Source organism: Silene latifolia, chromosome 4 (genome assembly GCF_048544455.1).
Source record: "Silene latifolia isolate original U9 population chromosome 4, ASM4854445v1, whole genome shotgun sequence".
Taxonomy (NCBI): domain Eukaryota; kingdom Viridiplantae; phylum Streptophyta; class Magnoliopsida; order Caryophyllales; family Caryophyllaceae; genus Silene; species Silene latifolia.
Genome location: NC_133529.1, coordinates 10,666,139 through 10,688,442, shown reverse-complemented (window position 1 = coordinate 10,688,442; position 22,304 = coordinate 10,666,139). Strand labels below are relative to the sequence as shown.

The following is a 22,304-nucleotide window of genomic DNA, read 5'->3' as shown; positions in this document are numbered from 1 at the left end:
AAAAATCAAAATTACAACTTTTCCAATTCATACTTAGATTGAAACCCAACTAAAGCCTCTTTTCTTCCCTCATCCCATAAAGCGATAAAACCCAACCAAACTCTTCTGACAATACCACCACTCCACCACCGACACAAGAAAACCACCACCACAAAGACTGATACGCGATCGACAACCACCTCTCTAATAAATTTCTACGACCGACAACCACCATTAACTACATTAATAAACTCATAATGTTAAAGTAGTATGAATTTTTTTTTTTAATATTATAGACCCCATACCGTTAATCTTATTATTAAAGTGGCTAAAACTCTGACCATGGGATTTGCATTCTACCCTTACCCATGGTCCTGGGTATGGGTCTCAAATTTTAGACCTCATGGCCCAGGGTTGAGACGGGCCCAGGAAAATCTCGGTCGGTCCGGGTCTAGGCGGACCCTACCCAGACCCTACCCATTGCCATCCCTAGTCCTCACTCCTCACATCTGGTACTCACTCTTTTTCCCCTTTTTATTTGCTGTTTCAATCTGCAATTTCTGGAATTTCATCTCCTTTAATTACTGTTTCCAAATCTCCAAACTCCCTAAATCTGCTGTTTCTTCTGTGGTGAGCTTTGATTATCATTTTTAACCGGCTATATTCGCCGTCGTGGTCAGAGATCTCGAGTTACCCGGTTCCCCGATCGGATATGTGTTCCATGCCCATCCTCGCTATTTGTAATTGCCTCCTAAGCCGTTACGATTTCGGGGTCTTTTGCCGAATTCTTAAACTTGCACCGTTTTTCAATGGCGTTATTCATAATGATCTAGAGAGTAAGGGTATCTGAGGATGGGAATTTAGTGGTAGTTGATGGTAATCAACTCTGTTTCTTGTAATTGTATGCTTATGCTGCAGAAGAAAACCCACGTGAGAAAGAATCCTGTGATGTGGCTTTCACACAATCTCCGAGCCGATAATATGAGTATGGTCGTTTTAGATCTTGAGACGTAAGAACTGGATCACGGGCACTATTTGCACGAGATATGAACAGGAGAATTCTTTGGACCGGAGAGCTGTTGTGAACATGGGATTCCAATGCACAATGTTGTTACGTATCGCCTAAACGGTTATCCGTTAAACCCAAACTTAAACGCCCTTCATCACCTTGCATATCGGGTAAGATTTCATCGAAATCTCTCTTAATTTTTGATGTAATTAAGAATTCGAATATCGAATTATGGTGTTTGGTTAGCTCTATTATTGAAGAATGAGATGGCGACGCCGGAGATTATGCCCAGTTGTTAATTTCTAGACAAATACTTACTTATAATTTTTTAACTCTTTATTAGACATTTGATGATTTGAAGGTTTTTTTTAGTGCAAAAATGGCGGATGCTTCAAGGTCTGATTCATGGAGGGAAGAATTAGCAAGTTTAATAGTTGATGGTGTAACAACAAATTTGTGTTAATCTGCAAACAAGTAGATAAAACACAAAAGAATGCAACAAAGTAATAATTTTATTAATTTAAATATTTCGGGTACAATCTTCTAGTTATTCTACTGATTCGATTTCCGCGCTTGGATGAATAGGAGGGTCTTGATTTGAAGACTTGATTCTCCTTGTCATGAATTTGATTTGCTTCTCTTCAGTTGACGGCGATGAACGCTTGATGTCGGATCGAAGAGTAGTCTTCTTTGTTCTCTAGCTTTTCTCTTGGAAGAGGATTTTTGTAGAGAGGGTTTCTTTGTAGAGAGGTTTTATTTTGTAGTGTGATTTTTCTTTGTAATTTTTCTCCATCCGAAATTTTGAAGCTAATGCTTGTATTTATAGAAAAAGGAGGGGTTTGGTTTCCATCGTAAGTGGACTTGGTAGTCTTGGTATTTTTGTAATGGACTTGGTAGTTATTTTGGCCCATTTGAATGTATTTGACCCATTTAGTGAGTTTGACCCATTTGTCGGATTTTATCACTTTAGAGAGTCGGACCGACTAAAATAATTAAAATGGATTACTTTATTTAAATTTCGTCCAAATTAATTACATTATTTCGTATTTCCTTTGACGGGTCAATATTTTGACCTTTGACTTTCGACGTGGCAACATTTTGACCTTTGACTTCAGACGTGGCAACATTTTGACCTTTGACTTCAGACGTGGCACTTGTATAATTTTTCCGTGTCTACAAATTGCCCCCTCGGGACCTTGTCACGTGCACTATTTAGTGTCTTGACGTGGCTGGGTCTCGATTTATTTTGGCTTTGACTTGGAAGTTGATAGCACCTCAATTTCTCATAGAGGTAATCCATTTTTCTTGTAAATATCACCCGTTTTCGACAAATACTGGCCTTACTTCTCGCCAGACTTTGGCCTTTCATGGCTGGAATGGCCGGATGCCCCCTTTTTTTTATTTTCTCTTCTTTTATCTCGAGAGACATGAAATTGGTTACAAAAGCTAGATGGTTTGGTTTTTCTATGAATAAAATAAGTGCACACTTCCTTCTTGGCCAACTTTTTTCGATAAAGGATATTTAGTGCACTGTGCACTTCCTGGACAACTTGTTTTTTTTAGCTAATGATAGACTCTTTTTTTTTTTTTTTTTTAAAACAAAAAGGTGTCTCAGCACTTATGAAAGAGTAAACCAACTTTTAAGCTAGGCCCCCCTTTTCCTATATAATAATAATAATTTAGTAATATGAATACTTTGGAATCTTCTATATCTATAGTACAGTAACATCATTTTCAACATCAATTCTTCCGCTCTCCCACCAAAAAGGAAAAGCTCGAGTTTGCCTCAATTTTTTTTTTTGACGACGAGAAGCCGAATCACATGACCTTGCCGCGAATCCTTCTTCACTCGACGTCCTTAACCGAGTTCAGAAGCGCGCCAGGGAAGCCCTTCTCACGCAGAAACGAGTCGAAACTTCCGGGTTTATAGGTGAGCAAAGTTTGCGATTACTAACCATTTTTTTATTGTATTTATGCAGTATGTTTCTTCCGATGCCGTACGTTGTTGTTTTCCTGAGACCACGGCCTGACCTCTGACGATTCGACACCGAACCGCTGCTTCACGACTGGCTGCACGTAACCCAATGCCAGACTCCTCGAATCCCAAAGCCGCTGGAATTACACCTACTAATAGCGTCGTCATCGTCAATTTCTGCTGCTGTGGTGATCCGAACTGCCACCAGAACATGTCGACGATTTGTTTCAACGACAAATAACCAGCCGTCAATTGAAAGACTCGCCTGACATCCGAAAGCCGAGTGTGCCAATAGACCCATAAGCGAATTAATTGTCATCTTCGGCATGCGGCTTCGACGACAACTACCGGAAATAAACTTGATTTGGTGGACAAATTGAGTTTCCGCAGAATTGAATTTATGTTGACAAGCAGGCTTTTATTTATTTATTTGGTTTTGACTTTGTTTGTTGTTTTTTTTTTTTTTTCTTTTGATGTATAGCTTGCTGGAGTCTTGTTCCCTTTATACTCCTTTTGTTTAAATGGAGCACGTGCCCCACCACATGACACACTACACTTGCAATATTTTTTTTTTTTTTTTTTTTTTTTTTTTTTTTTTTTAATAAAATAATTTGTTTGCCTTTTTGTCTTAGGAGACGATATGGTGCATTTCAAAGCAAGCAAGTCCACGACGACCGGCAAAGAGTACCTAGTGACGGTTGATGATGTCAGCGACATGAATAAGGGAGTCAAACACGCCATCTTTCCTTCTGCGACGGGTCCCTTTGCCGAATCATGGTTACCGCTGATATACCCACCGAACCTGAAATCCTGGTGGCAAGAAGTCGAAAACTCGTGCCCGGTGCTACTTTCTTCACACCATAATAACACTGATGCCATGCCGACTTTCTCTAAGTTGCTACACTCTCGAATCTCCAGAGGTGAAGTTCAACGCAGTGCTAGTTTTCACTTTGGATCCGAATTTCACTACATTCCGCGCTACTGGGAATGGTTAGAGGACGTTCTTCGCGAGTGCCGCAGCCGTCTGAAATCCGTCTACATCTATGAAGCAGTTTGTGCTTCGCTTTTCCTTTATCGTCGCAGCACTTCATTAGTTGAGTCCTTTTGCGACTTTTGGTGCCCGGAGACAAACACATTGCTAACAGCGGAAGGAGAAACTTCGATCAGTCTTTGGGATATTCGATCAATCACAGGTCTTCCTATAACAGGCTTACTTTATGACGAAGTAGTGCCTTCGGTTTTAGAACTCCAAGGTTCCGATGAGAGTGGCAAAGCGCATTTGCCCCCAAGCTGCAAGCATTTGTTTTCAGCATTTCATCGGATTGCTCTTTCGGCAAAGAAGAACGGCAAAGTCTCATTTTCAGACTGGTGTCACTTTTGGTTTAAAGGCGCGCACAAGTATTTTCCCTCGTCTACGAGTCAAAATTTCCCGACACTACGACAAAATTTCGGAGAGCCTTCTGAATGGGATGAAACTACTCATGACTTCTTTGCAATTTTAGGTGTTCCCGAGGCAGAAAGACGAGAAACATATCTTGCAGCTTTTATCTCTTGTTGGCTTTGCGCGTTCGTTCTCCCTATTCGCGACCTTGGCCACATCCGAGCAAGCGTCTTTAAGGTTTCTTCTCTATTAGCGAACAATCAGATGGTCTCTCTAGCAATACCTGTGCTAGCAAGCATTTATCGCGGTCTGAATGACATTTCTACTTCAGCAACGCCCGGAAAAGATCACGGTCACTTTGTCGCGACTATGTTTATGGATGGATTGCCAAATACTATCATTCGCATAAATCCACTAGCCACTCGTCTGTTGAAGGAACCATGATTGAGTTTCAGGGTCTGGATGCCGCCAAGACTTTCCGCTCCGAAGAGGCTAGGAGACTAATTCAGTCTGGTAACCAGGTTTCATGGCTCTCCACATTTAATGGAGCCAAGGGAGATGCGGAACACGTAGATAATGGTCGTAACATACGTCGGCCCACAGACTTTCTCATTGCTTCGCGGTCGAGTTTCTTAACTCTAAGACATGAGGACAACTACATCATTGAACCGTATAGTCCTCACCGTTTCGCTCGGCAACTGGGTTTTCGTCAGGATGTTCCAGGTGCGCTTACTCGTGACATTCGCAGCGGCGACCTTGAACGCCTTTTTCAATTGTTTACGTCCTCAACATGCTTAGGAACGAAATCAAAGTTCATCATTCCGCGAAAAGACCTGAAAAATGGAACTTTAGTCACTCCGGCTTATGCTAATTGGTTGAAGGGAATTTCTATGTTAATGCCTCCAAACGAGGTTAGAAGATCTTCCAAGTCTCCGCTTCCGAACGAGGTTAGAAAATCTTCCAAGTCTCCCGACGACGAGGATGCCACTCTAATTATGAAAAGAAAGCGAGACATAGTTCAAGGCTTGATGAGCTCGGATGACTTTGTGAAACGTCCTTTGAAGGTAAAGATTACACAGAGCTCACTCCAATCATCCGAGGGTCATGTCGTAGCAGAGTCAAAGAAGAAAGCGGAACGTGTTCGAAGTCAGGTGGATCAAACTTTGACGAAGAGGCCATCACCACCAAGGGGTCAGAGCAACTCGAACGACGCAAATTTCAATGATGCAACTTGTACGTCTTTGTCGGTTCCCTCGAAGGTGAAGCTTACTCCTAACCTGGCTCGTTCGTCTTTGGACGAAGAGGCTCTTCCTGTGAGGGAGATTGTAAAAGAAAATCCCACTAGCACTCGATCGTTTGGATACAAGGCTGAGGAACCTAGTATTCGGCACCTTCTTGACGACTTTCCTGAAGCAAACGGATTTCTTTCAACTGAAGACTTTCCTGTCCTTGAAGAGGTAATTTTTTTTTTTTTTTTTTTTTTTTTTTTTTTTTTTAAACCCCGTTTTTTTTTTTTTTTTTTTTTTTGCAGGGTTTCATGCCTTTGTTGAGCACCGTTGATGATTTTTCAGACCTTCATGTTGTACTAAATCCCGATAGTCCTACAGAGAAAGCGATGTTTAATGCCATTATGAGTCCAACCAAAGAAGTTTCCTTCGCAGAAAACATGATCCTTGAAACTGAGCGACACGCATATTTGTCCATGGCGAACAAGTTGCGAGCAAAGTTGTTGGCATCTCCCATTGCCGGGATTCGAGCACTTGAAAAGGACTGTGAAGCCGTCTTTGAGTATTTCAGGTCAAAGAATGTTGATGTCTCCACTCTTCGTGCCCATGTGGAGAATTATTTTAAGGCTGCTTTACAACTTCAAGTTGTGGGAGGAGAATACACGATGAATCAGCCTCATCCTTTGGAGCTTGAGGAACAGATTAAGGATATCGACGATCGTGTTTCGAGTGCTGCATCTTTGGAAGATCAAGCAACAAAAGAACTCGAGACTTTTCAAAGGAATTTCGAGGAAGATGCGTCAAAGGAAGAGCGGTTGAAGAAGGAATTGGAAGAAGTACGGGCGAGGAAACAACAGTCAGTTGCGTCTATAGCTGCTGCAAAAAAGAAGAAACTCGATCGTTCCTCAATTGTCAAGACTTTGACTCACGATAAGTCCTCTTTGGAAGCACGTATGACGACTGCAAAAGAAGAAGTCGGGAAGGTTGAACATGCTGAGAAAGCTTTCACTGATGCTTCTGAAACTTTGAAGAACTTGCAGTGGCTTCTATGATGTCATTTGTTGTATCTTCCTCTTTTTTTTTTTTTTTTTTTTTTTTTTGGTTTGTTTTAGATATGTTTTTCTTTTGACACTTAAGAGTGTGTGTTTTTTTTTTTGAAGGATGAATAATAATAAGTTGAGAGTTTTTTTATTTCTCAATCTCATACATTCATTTTGCTTTGCCATACATAGTTTATACTCTTATGGGCGAGGAGTGAGAGGGTTTTTTTTTGGTGTGGCTGGACTAAAGCAAGATGTTTACTTCAGCTGCCTAGGTACTCATAAAGGACGAACGAATGTACTTTACGAGATCAAGCCAACGTAGTTCCTTAAAGGGATTTTTTTTTGAATTTTTTTTGTTTTGTTTTGTTTTTGTTTTTCTTTTTTTTTTTGTTTTTTTTTTTTTTTGTTTTTTTTTTTTTTTTTGTGTGCAGTTTAGGCTCGGGCTTAGGAGCTTATTACAGAATCGTCATCTTACGCGTAATAGCGCTTCAAAAACTTGGCGTTGATCGGACCAATACGTACTCCATCACTATCGACAATCTTGTACGCGCCGTTGGTGTAGACCTCTTGCACAACGTAAGGTCCGTCCCACTTGGAGGTGAATTTACTTCCGGCTTTACGAGGCATTATGATAGGTCTTCGAATTGCCAAGACCATATCGCCAACTTGAAAAGATCTAGGACGAACTTTTTTATTGAACGCCCTTGATAGCCGAGCCTGGTAGCACTCCAAATTCTGCTGCGCATCGAGCCTTTTCTCATCAAGAGCTTCAAGCTCAGCCAAACGCAGCTTTTCATTTTCGCCTTCCGCCAAACCCATTTGTATGGCCATACGAAGAGAAGGAATTTCCAATTCAAGTGGAAGGACCGCCTCTACTCCATAAACCAAGGCATAAGGTGTTGATTGGGTTGGAGTTCTATACGTGGTGCGATAAGCCCAAAGTGCTTCCCCAAGCCTCTCATGCCAATCACGCTTTGATTTTGAAACCATTTTCTTTAACAAATTGCAAAGAGTCTTGTTGAAAGCTTCGGCGAGACCATTGGCTGGCGCATTATACATCGAAGAATTTCGTTGGACGAATTTGAACTTTTCCATCAATGCATCCATGAGTTTGTTGTAAAAGTTTTTGCCATTGTCGGTAATGATATACCTTGGCACTCCATACCGATATATGATATGCGTTCGCACGAAATCTGCAACATTCTCCTTTTTCACCTCTCGAAGAGGAACAAATTTCCGCCCATTTCGAAAAATAATCGATTCCGCCAAGATGAATAGATGTCCGGCAGACGACTTAGTTGGTAAGGGTCCAACTACATCGAGTCCCCAAGCTTCAAATGGCCACGATGTAACTGTAGGGTGGAGCACCTCAGGCGGTTGATGAATGAAGTTTCCATGAAACTGACAAGCATCACACTTCTTCGCATACTCCATGCAATCTTGTACCATTGTCGGCCAATAATAGCCCATTCTTTTGATTCGATCGCACAACTTCGGTCCCGATTGGTGAGCGCCGCATATGCCGGCATGTGCCTCCTCCATGGTGTGCATACCTTCATCTTCATCGAGGCATCGTAACCAAAGTCCATTAAACGATCGACGATACAAAATATCTTTGTAGTAGATGAAGCGGGCAGAGCGACGTCGCACCTCTGTCTTGTGTCTGGGATCATTCGGCAACTTTTTATGCTCCAAGTAATCGATGATCGGTTGACGCCAATCTTCTTTGTTGATTACATAGACCAAAATTGCATTGACGTCTTCTGTCAAATCGTAATCCTCTTCTTCTCGGCAAAGACTACCCATCTTTTGCAAATCGGAATTGAAGAAGGAATACTTGCCCCATGCCAAAGTGGTGCGAGATTTGCCGAGAGCGGCGTCGGCCATCTTGTTGGCACTCCTTGGTATATGACCTAAGAAGACCGAATCAAGTTTTTGTAGGCACCCGGAAGCTAATTTATGATATGGCACAAGACTTTCTTCTTTGACTTCGTACTCGCCGAGCAATTGATTAATTATCAACTTGGAATCACCATAGATGTCAAGATCTTTGCATCCCAATTCGAGAGCCATTTGTACGCCTATGATCAGAGCTTGATATTCAGCGGCGTTATTTGTGCACAACTCTGGAAGTATGAATGAATATGTCAGGAGATGTTTTTCCGGCGAGATGAATAGGACTCCGGCTCCTGCTCCATCTTGACGAGCGGCTCCATCAAAGTACATCTGCCAAGAAGGAAGAACATCAATGTAGAAGACTCCTTCTCCGGGAAGTTCGTCAGAGAAGCTCCATTTTCCCGGAACTGGATGATCCGCTAAGAAATCTGCCAACGCTTGTCCCTTGACAGCCTTTTGAGGAATGTAAACTATGTCATACTGCTTCAACAGCACGGCCCATTTGGCGAGTCGTCCCGAGAGCACTGGTCTCGACAAAATGTACTTGATCGGATCAGCTTTAGAAATGACATGGACGGTGTGAGCTTGAAAGTAATGGCGCAACTTTTGGATGGCGAAGATGAGAGCTAAACACATCTTCTCAATGGACGAATATCCCAATTCGGCTCCAACAAGTGTGCGACTCAAATAGTATAGGGCTCTTTCTTTGCCGTCTTCATTCTCTTGAGCACATAATGCCCCCATCGAGTGTTCTTGGGCCGATATGTACAGAATGATCGATTTCCCAGGAATTGGCGCTCCTAATACTGGAGGATTTGACAAATACTTCTTGATGTCATCGAAAGCTTTCCGACACGATTCATCCCACTCGAAAGGAGCACCTTTTTTCATTAGATGACTAAACGGGTGACATCGTCTGCGCCAAATTGGAAATGAATCGGCGTATGTAAGCTAAACGACCTTGAAGACTTCGAAGATCTTTAAGTGTAGACGGTTCAGGCATGTCTTTTATTGCCTTGATTTTGGATTGATCTATCTCAATTCCTCGGTGGCGTACGATGAAACCCAAAAACTTGCCAGAGCTAACACCGAAAGCACATTTTAAAGGATTCATCTTGAGCTTGCACTTTCGTAGTCTCTCGAAAACCATTCGAAGATCTTTCACGTGGTCGATCCTTTTCTTGGATTTGACAACAAGATCATCGACGTAGCACTCAACAATGTCATGTAGCATATCATCGAAAATTTTCTGCATTGCTCGCTGATACGTGGCTCCTGCATTCTTCAACCCAAAGGGCATTACCTTATAGCAAAATATGCCCTTTGGTGTACGAAACCCAGTTGCTTCTTCATCTTCTGGCGCCATTTGGATTTGATTATATCCAGCGGTGCAATCCATGAATGACAATGCTTCATGCCCGGTCGTGGCGTCAATCATGATCTCCGTAACTGGAAGCGGGAAATCATCCTTTGGACAAGCATCGTTCAAATCTCGAAAGTCGACACAAATACGGAGTTGTCCGTTTTTCTTTCTTACCGGAACAATGTTAGCAATCCACGTCGGATACTTGACCTCCCGAATAAATCCCCGTCGATCAATTTGTTTACCTCCGCTTCAATTTCTCGCAACATTTCGGCCGAAATCGTCTTCGTGGTTGCTTCTTTGGGGAAACACCTTTCCTTATTGCGAGTCGATGAACTGCGATTTTTGGACTCAGGCCGGGCATTTCTTGATAGCTCCAGGCAAACACATCTTTATATTCTGATAGAAGCTCAACATATTCCGTTTGCTCTTGATCTGTCAGAAGGGAACTTACATAGACGGGTCGAGGCTCCTCAGTTGTGCCTAGGTTGATTTCTTTTAAGTCATCAACCGTCGCTTGGACTCCATCTTCAAGAGTTTTTGGAATTTCACCAACCTCTATCTCGTCATCTAAATCTGGGCATTCTTGTGCCGTCACATGGTTAGACGAGATAAAATCCCGAGCGATTTTCCTTTGACTCGACTCCTCTTGTGGATTTGTGAAGATAACAGTACGACTTTTTACTTTTAACGACTTATCCATAGTTACTTCCACTTCATGACGACGTTTCATTTTAGAGGGAATGATACTGTGGATATCTTTGCTGAGGTCAATAGCAACTTTTGTCTTCGAAGACTTCTTTTGTTTTTGTCGGCGCCTCTTCTGCACCTTGGAGTTACCAATGCGACTAAAAACTGATTTCTTCGCCTCATTTCTTCCAATGCGAGTGAACACCGACGCACTTTGTCTTTGTTGTTCTGGACCTGAAGTTAATTGCACGCGAATGGTCTCTTCCCTTTCTCCCAACCTGTTGAATACGGAAGAGTGAGGAGTAGAAGTTGGTCGACCTAGCCTGTCAAACACAGACCTTTGCGGAAGCATTTCATTGTTCTCGCCTTCACTTTCTGCGAGATCTGCAGCAATATATTGTGATGAAGCGTGCTTCGCCTTACGTCGTGCAGAAATTCTAATGGGTTCAGGAGGCGAAAAACCAATGCCAAATTTTCCGACTTCAAGTGTGTTACCTTGTTGGTGCAACTTCTTTTGTGTTTGATTCAAACCATACGGGGTGACTTCAATCACTTGCCCCAATGGAGATGGATTCTTAAAATCGTACCCGGACTTCGACATGAGCTTGTAAGCATTTGGATCGAATCGTCCTTTTGTCGACTCTTCGGCACCCGTTTGGTCCCCTTTCTTCGATGCTGTCGTAAAACCGGGTAGAGGTTGTTTACTCGCTGTAGAGTGATTTGTTCTTGCAACTGGAACGATGACATTGTTTTTCAGAGTTTGCAAATCTTTATCGTCAATTGTTCTAGTTGATGTGGATGCTTCATTTAGAGGTGCGCACTCTGCGAAAGGTGTCTCTCCCTCTTTACGCCTTGATTTTGGTACGTACTTAAGAATCGGCGTCGCTTTCTGCGTGATTAGAGAATCTTTCTTTTCGGCAGAGTTCACATTTGTTTGACTGACCTTTTTGAAAACGCTCTCGTGATTCTCGACTGTCGTCGACTCCTTTGCCTCCGGAACTTTAGAATCGTCTACCTTTTTTGAAATTCTGGTTCCCGTTGAAATGATCGAGGATGGCAACATCTCACTTGGCGCATCCTGCTCTTCATAGAATCGAGCGTCGGCAAAGTACGATTCAACCGTAGAAAAGGGCTTCACATCACCATTTATCTTCTTTTCGCCATCTCTGTAATATTTTAGGCATTGGTGTAGAGTTGACGCTACAACACCATTCTCGTGAAGCCAAGGTCGACCAAGCAACAACTTGTATGATGTTTTGGCATCAATAACTTGGAAAAGTGTGGTGGATAACATATCTCCCATCGATATTTCGACACGGATCATGCCAATTGCCTTTTGTCCACCGAGATTGAATCCTTGGATCATCAAGCGACTTTTGGCTAGTTCGTTTACAGAAATCCCTAGCTCTTCCATAGTGGCTTTCGGCATTATGTTGACGGCTGAACCTCCGTCGACCAAGATGCGACTCACCTTCTTCTCTCGAATGTATCCAGATACAAACAAAGGGCGATTGTGCAATTTTGATCCAAGTAACAAATCTTCATCACTAAAAGCGAGAGCGACATTGCAAGTGACACATTTTTTGGATTGGTCTGCAGGCTCTCCCGCGGCTTTAAGTTTATCAGCATACGCTTCCGGTTGAAGAATCGCCAAAGACAATTGTTGACGCATCTCTTCGGGCAAGTGGAACATTTGTTGCCATCCCATACGCGAAGGCAATGCGTCTAAGATTGCATCAATCTTTGCACCATCGATCAAATTTGAGGGAGGTTTTTTAGCCACATCATCTTTACAACTTTCTTCCTCAATGACGGTAGAAGACACGGTATTCACCAAAACTTTAGCAAGGTAGAACTTGGGAAAATAATCCTCTAACGTCACAACTTGATGTAATCTCGACTTAATTTTCTTAAACGACGTGACATCTGGCAAAGAATCCATGACGACCCTTCTATCTTTCTTCAATGAAGATTTCCTCACTTTCTGACGAGTTGACTTTTGACGTTTTTGCACTTGGGGTACCGACACTTCTCTACCTTGATTCTTTCGTCGACGCCTAGTCACAAGGGTCCACCCTTCGTCGTCTTCCTTGTGATTTCGATTCTCGGGAGTTGTCGATAAGATGGACTTAAACTCCGTAGGCTTGCCGATGCTTACCGGTTCAAGAGTTCCGAACTGAATCATCCATGCACATTCTTCGCTTGTTGAATGAGGATGTGGCTTATGACTTTCGGCAACCACTTGTGCTACAACGCAATTGGATTCAGCGACATCATCTAGATCCAAGAGAATTTTCCCTTCTTCGGCCAAACGCATGATTTTCTCCTTGAGGGTTATGCATTTCTCCAACGGATGACTCACAACCCTATGGTATCGACAATACTTCGGATCGGTCGTGCGTCCAGCTTCACTTGGTCGTTTAGATTCGGGAAGCTCGATCACCTTCTTTTCTAAAAGATCATCTAACATTCCTGCTAGATCGGAATCTGGAAAAGGGTATTTCTTTTGCTCAAGCTCTCTTAGAGTCGGTCGTGTCTTTCTCGCATCCTTTGAATAGGTTGGCGCCTTCGTTTCTGTTTTAGGTCGCGCCGAGATTTTCACTGGATTAGAAGTAGAAATTGACATAACCTCCTTCGAAGTGCTCTTGGACGCCTTGTCGTTTTTCTTATACTCCTTTCTCTCCGTCTTCGGTTCTGAATGAGTAAAAAGTCGTCCCCCATGGCTAGCGATAGTAATCTCCATGTCGTGAGCTCGAGTGGCTAAATCCTGGAATGTTATCGGCTTGTTGCCTTGGAGGATGTAAACTAGATCCGATTCATTCCCTGGATGCACATTTCAATAGCGTAAGTCTCCGACAAACGATCTTTACATTCGAGGCTTAACGAGCGCCATCTACTTATGTAGTCGATAACGGGTTCGTCCTTCCATTGCTTCGTGTTAGTTAGTTCCGTCATGCTTACAAAGACGCCTGGTATCGTAGAAGCGATTAAGGAACTCCTTTTCCATTTGGTCCCAACTGTCGATTGACTCGGCGCTTAGATCCGTGTACCAATCAAAGGCGGTCCCTTTCGAGAGATCGGACAAATCCGCTTGACAAGGAGATCGCCATCGATCGCAGCGGTGTTACAAGTTTCAATGAAATGGGCAATATGTTGTTTGGGATTGCCCTTTCCATCAAACTGCTGAAACTTCGGTGGTTGGTAGCCGATAGGCATCCTCAAATAGTCAATCTTCTTACTATATGGCTTGACGTAATTCGGTGATTGCCGACGAGCGAAAGTTTCCATCAAATCGACTTTTGAAGGCCTCCGCGATCATCTTTTGACGTCTTTAGCAAGAAACGACTTATCCTTATCACGATCATCCTCGTTCTCGCTGGCATAGTCACTATCTTCATTTTGCATTGACGAAATAGGCCGCTTCTCCAACTTTTTCGTCAAGGCGGCAATAATCGCTGATTTCTCTTCGTTTTCCTTCTGGAGGTCTTCAAGAATAGCTTTCATTTTATTAAGTTGTTCTTCCATATTGTCGCCCTCAATGACCATGACGGGTGCCACCATGGAATATGACGGTTGGCTTGACATCTCCTCGTTACGCCTTCGTGGTGACGACGAGACGAACCCGCGCTACTTCCGGCCATCCTCGACGGTGAATGGCTCAAACAAAGGGCTAGTGTGAACAAATCATATCCTCAAAAGTGCTTGGACATTATCTCTCGAAATGTTGACGAGACAAGCTGAGGGTCGTCGACTTGGATGGGAGAAGATGAACCGAACACAGGATATTCATATGGCCTAGAGTTGCCGGCACCATATGATTCCCTTGGAGCATTGGTAGTGACATTGGATTTGCGAGGTCTCGTAGGCACGGATGCAGAACGGAGTCTCGCTGCAGCGGTACGAAAGAGGATGGATCTTGTCCTGCTCCTTGTAGAAACACCAACGGGCGATCTGTCGAGAGACCCACCGAGACGGATTGAGCTTTCGTTAGAGGCCATTGAAATGATTGTTGCGAAACTTGATTGTGCGGAAAAAGAGATGAGTAGTAGAGACGTCCCACCGGGCGTGCCAAATTTGTAACAACAAATTTGTGTTAATCTGCAAACAAGTAGATAAAACACAAAAGAATGCAACAAAGTAATAATTTTATTAATTTAAATATTTCGGGTACAATCTTCTAGTTATTCTACTGATTCGATTTCCGCGCTTGGATGAATAGGAGGGTCTTGATTTGAAGACTTGATTCTCCTTGTCATGAATTTGATTTGCTTCTCTTCAGTTGACGGCGATGAACGCTTGATGTCGGATCGAAGAGTAGTCTTCTTTGTTCTCTAGCTTTTCTCTTGGAAGAGGATTTTTGTAGAGAGGGTTTCTTTGTAGAGAGGTTTTATTTTGTAGTGTGATTTTTCTTTGTAATTTTTCTCCATCCGAAATTTTGAAGCTAATGCTTGTATTTATAGAAAAAGGAGGGGTTTGGTTTCCATCGTAAGTGGACTTGGTAGTCTTGGTATTTTTGTAATGGACTTGGTAGTTATTTTGGCCCATTTGAATGTATTTGACCCATTTAGTGAGTTTGACCCATTTGTCGGATTTTATCACTTTAGAGAGTCGGACCGACTAAAATAATTAAAATGGATTACTTTATTTAAATTTCGTCCAAATTAATTACATTATTTCGTATTTCCTTTGACGGGTCAATATTTTGACCTTTGACTTTCGACGTGGCAACATTTTGACCTTTGACTTCAGACGTGGCAACATTTTGACCTTTGACTTCAGACGTGGCACTTGTATAATTTTTCCGTGTCTACAGATGGGATTAGACACAGTGGTTTCATTCCCCTTTTGTTTTTCACTTTTTCTTTTCCGTTTTTTGCATTTCAAAAGTGTGTTCACCTATGGATGGTTCTAAAGGATGATTCATGTCAGCCGACCCCAAATCATTTTGGGATTAAGTCTCTGATGTTGTTGTTGTATCCTAATCTAATAAATCCATTTATAGATTCTTCAATTGATTTTGATGCTCATTTTCCACGGTTGATTCTAAGCAAACCCACTCCAATTAATTTGGATCTCCTTTGGCCAACGTTTCTAGTATATTAAGGTTTTTGAATTAGTATTTGCTCGAGGATTGCGTCCCCATTTATGCTTGGCTTGTCATTTTCTTTGTTTTTCTGCTTGTTCTTAGGGGTAATTTTTTTTTCTAATTTTATTTCCGTAGGATGTTAATTTTGATGCGCTCATACATTTCCTTGTTTCATACATGTATTGTTGGTTGCTGCCTTGTTGTTCTTGCTGGCAATATCTATTTGTTATGATGTACTTGTGCTATGGTGACTTACGAAGGATGGAGATGAATGATGAAGATGAATTATGGAGTAATGGCATACAGTACAATCAATGGGGTAAAGGAGATAAAGAGTGAGAGTAATGGAATAAGATTAAGTGAAGTAAAAGAATTTTTAAATGACTAAATAATAAGGGGTAACCTACTGAACAGGTTGTCTTTCGCTTAAACCACTAGAAGATAGGCTAAAATCAGATTATTCTGGGATAAGCAATAGTTGAGATTATTTTGAGAAGGCTAGTGTCGCCCTAGCCCTTCCTGTTATTGAATTATATCGAATTGTGCATTTTACAAATTCAAATTGGATATTTGATTTTGTTTGATGTTTCCTGTTAACAGATCTATCAGTCAGAAGATACATGGTATATTGTCAATGGATATTTTTCTCATTTCATGTCAACGGTCCAGCACTCACTTTACCTACGTGGTGGTTTGTCTGTAGAGGAGTAAGATATTCTTTGTCTATTTTAAGTTTTAAGTTTTGGGTGTTTTGCCATTTTGCATCAAATGATACGCCACTCGTTACACAATGCTTTGCCACTCATTTTAAGCCAGTTGACCCCTTTCTAGCAATGGGATTGTTGGCCTAGTACCAATGCTGTTTCCAACACCTATACGTATATGTTCTCTATGGCGAAACCTTATATTGAATGGCAACTTTTGGTTTCTCTAAAGGTTATGTTGGAAGCTACTGAGCTCAATTGTGGGATCCAATGTGTTTTCTAGCAACATTGCGCTAACGCCCTGGTGGTGTTGGGGTGGTTGTACAAAACCATGCGTCTAGACGAAATGTTAATTCCGTTATTTGTAGTCCAACTCCTACATATTAAAAACCGCATACATTTGTATTGAACCATTTGCTTTATTCCAAAGGGTGTATATGGTACACAACCTTATGCATGTGTCTAGACGAAATGTTAATTCCGTTATTTACAGACCAACTCCTACATAAAATGGACTCCTACATAAAAAAACCGCATACATTGTACTGGAATACAAACTCTTCGGTTTTACTTTTCATCATATGCCGATGTGAGGACTAATATCCAATGTGTTTTGATTTTAATCTTTCTTTCCCAATACCAACAAATTCGGAAGAATTAACCCGAGTTTAATTCATTGTCTTGTAGGCTCAACAACTTCTTAGCCATTTTCGCAACCAACGTGAAGGCACTAGCAGGAAGTATTTTGTCGTCCATTCTTTTGAATTGATTATTATATATGCTCAGGTAGGTCAATGTCTAAAATTGCTATGGGCATCGAATGTTATATGTGAGGTGAAGAGTATGCAAAGATAATCGATAGTCTTTGTAAGCACAAGTTTTTGACTTGATGAATCGCAAGAAGTTGTGCGGACTGCGGATTAGGATTGAACGAGGTGTATAATTGCAGCAAAAGTCGTCGACCAATTTTTGAATGTATTTATGACATATTGCAAGAAATGTTTGAGCAATTGTCAAAACCAGACGCCTTGTTGTAAATTGTATTCGTAATTTTTATTTAGGTCTTTTGACATATTGCAAGAAATGTTAAATGTTCACCTTGTTGTAAATTGTAATTTTTATTTAGCTCTTTTTGACATATTGCAAGAAATGTTAATGTTCTGAGCTACGTCTTTTATTTCATAGATTGTCTATATTTAGATCACTGACATATTGCATTCAGTTTTCAAACAAACTCACACATAGATTTCATTAAAACTACGCTCACTTATGTTTTGTAAAACGTATATAAATCAGATGGAGCTACGTCTACAGGCCTACAGGCTACAGCCATCGAGCTCCTAAATAAAATGAAGTGAATCGGATGCTCTTGTGACTGTCACTTTACAGTTATCAAGGGTACATGGTTGATGAGGATTTGCTAAATGCATCATATTAACGTGTTATCAAACACTTCTTCAAACCAATCGACGACTCCATTGTTTATTGTTTAGCCACGCCACCTAGGGTTCAGACTTCAGTTCATAAATAGTCTACTCTCTATGGGTCTAGAGGTGATCATTAGCGGACTTGGATACAATATAAATGGATTTATACTTGAAAAAATTGTTTGGTGGGGGTGGGTCGTGCCTCGTGTGTTATCCTCCCAACGCGTTGGGCCGACACGAGGCACGACCCGCTTCCATCTTTAAACACGGGTAATAAAATGGCACGGCTCAGCTAGGGGAAGATGAGTCTCGTGTCGTGTCGTGCTTGGGCATGCCCAAGCAGTTCCTTTTTTAACCTTATTTCTTCGTATTTTGAGGGTGCCAAAGCATGTTTTGCCTAACCTAGGCATAATATTTTTTTCTCGAACTTCGGCCCATGATCCATACTGTGTCGTGTCGTGTTGGGTCATGTTAATCTCTTGTTGTGCTAAGATAAGAAAGTACTTTAGAGCGTCCTAAGTTAAGATGACATTCCCAATGGCAAGTCTTGTGAAGGAAAGTAGGAAACACGCCAATTCAGTGGAGTCTGGAGTGTTAGTTCATTGCATTTTGCAAAAGCTTATGTAAGTATGTCTTTCTTAGTCCTATAAACACGTCATTGCCCGTGTTTATTCCGTCTTTCAGCTTCTGAAAAACTCGTGCTTACGTGGACACCATTTTGGCATTTAGACAAATACTTTAAAAATTAGGGATAATTGATAATCACTACCAACTTTAACAGTCTTTTTCATAATCACTACCAAGATAAAAAAAGTTTCATAATCACTACCCTAAAGTCTTCTCCGACTTAAAATCAATACCAGTTTGCATTTTCCGTCTAATTTTACAAAAAAGTGACCAGTTTACCCCTGCTTCTAACTAACTCTTCATCTCCTCCACTCTTCAACTCCTCCACTCTTCAACTCCCTTTTTCATTCATACGACAAATCCATCTTCTCCTCATATCTCTTACTAAACCCAAAAAATTTCCCCCTTTTCTGCAATTATTGATTCAATCTTTCTGGTTTCTCGTGTTCTTCAATAAATCCGTGTTTGTTATTGAGCTGTTCGTCTATCCCAGGTAAAATTTCAAATCTCCTATTGTAATTATTGTTCTTTAGGTGATGTTATTGCAATTTTATTTCGATTTCTTGTTTTTCTGTTACTAATCATCTACTGTAATAATTGCATGTTTGTTTTTGAATTAGTTGTTGGTTTTGATGTTGAAATTCTTAGTTTAATTCAAATTTTGTGTTTGTTTTTAAATAAGTTGTTGATTTGGATGTTCAGTTCCTATTTTAATACCCATTAAAATGTTTGTATTTTACCCAGTTGTTGCTTTTAATGCTGCTTTCTTATTTTAATCACACTTTAATCAATTGTTTTATGTAGAATGGAGGACGTGGCACCTTTTAGAATGAACATTAGGCTTCATTTTGGGGGTGATTTTAAATATGCGAATCGCAAAACTCAGTATGTTAATGGTGAGACTAATGTTATACCTGAGGTTTATTCAAATCAAATGAGTTATAGGTTTTTGTAGGGGTGAGCAAATCCGGATATCCGATCCGAATTTCTAAACCGGATCGGATATCCGAATTTAAAATTATCAATTTTCGTGATCCACATCCGGTCCGAATAATCCGGATATCCGAATATCTGGAATCCGAAAATTCGGATATCCAGATTCTCAGATCCGAATTCCGATCCGGTTTTTTTAATTCAGATTTAAGTGTTCGTTCTCTTTTTGGTCGTTGAATTGTTGATGGTAGAGGAAGGAATGATAATATATCTATAATACGAGATCTATTTTTTAATGCAGATTAGAGTATCCAATTGCAATTATATCATTAAACATCAGATCTATGATACTTACAACATCAATCAGACAATCACTAGATCTAAAATACAATATTAATAGGGAATGAATGTTTAATATATCTTTAAAATACAATATGAAGAGGCCGAGCAAGAAGCCATTTCTGAGTAAGAATATTAAAATACTCTTGCTAGCCATTTCTGTGTAGTGTAGTGTAGCGTCTTTTCTCGAGTCCCATGAATGTTTAATATATCTTTAATAGGGAATGAATGTTTAATATATCTTTAAAAGATGTAAAATATGTAAAAAATGGAAAATGTTTCTTGCCATTTCTGAGTAAGAAGCCGAGCAAAACGGCTAGGATCTTCAGGTTAAGAAGAAAAAGGTTGAAGCCATGACGAATTAATACTTATTGTGAAATATATCCCAGGTTTAGCAACAAATTTGTTATAATATAGACGACGGAAGCCATGAAAGATTATAGATCTGGTGCTTACTGATGCAGAGGACACACGGCGGAGGCCGATGGTGGTAGACAACAAGGTGAGGGTCGGTATTTGACTATTTGATGAGTTTGAAAGAGGTATGTGACTAGTGTGACTGGTTGTTGTTGGAGGTCGAAGGAGATCGTTGTTTTTGGAGTTTTGTAGTGGTCGGAAATTAAGAGAGAGAAAGGAAATAGATGATGGCGGCAGGTAGAGAGAATGAAAGTTATGGATATTTAGGGTTTTTATGGATGGATAAGAGTATATATAATGGAGTGAAATTACGTTTTTACTTTTTTTTTTTTTTTTTTTTTAAGTTTTTTAAAATTCGGATCGGATCCGGATATCCGGTTTTAAGAAAATCACAATCCACATCCGATCCAGTTTATTCGGAAAAAACCGGATCGGATATCCAATTTAAATAGTATCCATATATTCGGATTTTTTTTTTCGGATTTCGGATCGGATTCGGAAAAAAATTCGGATCGGAATTTTTTTGCTCAGCCCTAGGTTTTTGTATGACATAGCCAGAAAGGTAGTTGGCAAAAACTATGTTCCTATAATATATTATAGGCAGTTTGGGAAGAATCTTACAAATGGAAGGGTAGTAATTGCTAGGGATGAGGATATGGTTGAGGTAATAAAGTCAAGGGATAAATTGAATAGGCTAGATTTGTATGTGAAGACCTTCCCTGACTTTATTCCAAATGTGGTCCCAAATAATCCTTCTTTAAAGGCACAAAATGCATCAAGTTCACATGCTTCCCCTTTACCCAAAAATCTACCCCCAGATTCCAAAACTGAAGTAAAGATAAAGTCTTATCCATCTATAGCTACAAGAAGAAGTAGTCGAAATCACCCTAATAATAGCAACAAAGATAACCATTATTACTCCTCCTATATCTCCTAAATCTCCCGCTCCTAAAACTAACACCGCCACACATATAAGAAAAAGTCCAAGAAATCATCTCCCACTCCTCATATTGTCATTGATAAGGTAGTTAAGACTAAGGGGAAACTCCAACCAAGGAGAAGAGCAAACAAGGGGAATAGTGAGGAAGAAGGGCTAGCTAAGGGCAAGTCGGTTGAAGTAGAGAAGATTCGGGAGTTCAAAGGGAAAGGGAAGAAGAAGTCAATAGATAAGGAGAATACTTGAAGTGGTTAGCAAGGGAAAGGAGAATATTCAGTGTCATTGACAAGGGCAAGGAGAGAAGTCGTTTGTTGAGAAGGGTAAGGGAAAGAGGAAGTCGATTGCCATAGTAAACCAACTTGATAAGCTTCAGTGGGAGGATGATTTTGAGGTAAATGATGTGGACTCTGAAGATGACCATTTTGATGTCGATTTCAATTTGGGGGAAGAAGATTTAAGGGCAACCGATATATTTCTATCACCAAGAGGGGTCATTAATTAAGAAAGTTGACAAGTCCCTGTCACTTTTTAGGGTAGTTAGAGGTTTTGAGGATGTGGATCCAGTAGTTGGAAATGAGAAGTATGTTGATGATGATGATGATTTGAGGAGTTTGGATGGATCGATGATGAAGGGAGGGTATTATGGCCAATGTTTAACCCCGAGGTTGACTTCAAGAAACCAGTTTCTTTAGAAGCGAGCTTAAATTTCCCTAACAAGCACTCATTGAAGAAGGCTCTCCAACATCATGCCATTGAAAATAGGTATGAATTTTATTATGAGCACAATGGCAACAAAAGGTTAACAACATACTGTAGACACAAGTGTTTGTGTAAGTGGAACAAAAAAAGGACCAATTTTGGTAAGTGTATTTGTCGATCTACTAGAAAGTGCACCTACACTATTTATGCAATTCCAATGGGGAATGATGGGGTCCGACTTAGAACTGTTGACTTGAGTCATAGATGTGTATTCAAGGGGTTAATAACAAGGTTAGTTCGAATATTTGGTGAAAGGTACCTGGAAGATTGGAGGTTGGACCCAAACATGAAAATCCATAAATGGCAAAAACAGATTAAGAGGGATTTAGGTGTTGATGTAAAATATGGGATGTGTTGGTTGGCTAGAGCAAGGGCTAAGTTAACTATTTATGGGGACTGCTCTGCACAATATGGGAGGGTATGGGACTATGTGTCAGCAATAGGCAAGTTCATTGAAGGATCAACTGCTATTGTTGTGGTTGACAACATTGAAAGACCACCTCCTTATTTTCA

The 22,304-nt window shown here is 40.7% G+C and overlaps 1 long non-coding RNA gene across 1 annotated transcript; it reads left to right on the top strand.

Moving 5' to 3' along the window:
• Positions 1-488: 488 nt before the first annotated feature.
• LOC141652907 (uncharacterized) lies at positions 489-17,534 on the top strand. Its single transcript, XR_012547271.1, has 3 exons — positions 489-1,158; positions 16,249-16,355; positions 17,040-17,534. It is a non-coding gene; the product is annotated as an uncharacterized LOC141652907 (long non-coding RNA).
• The last annotated feature ends 4,770 nt before the right edge of the window (positions 17,535-22,304 follow it).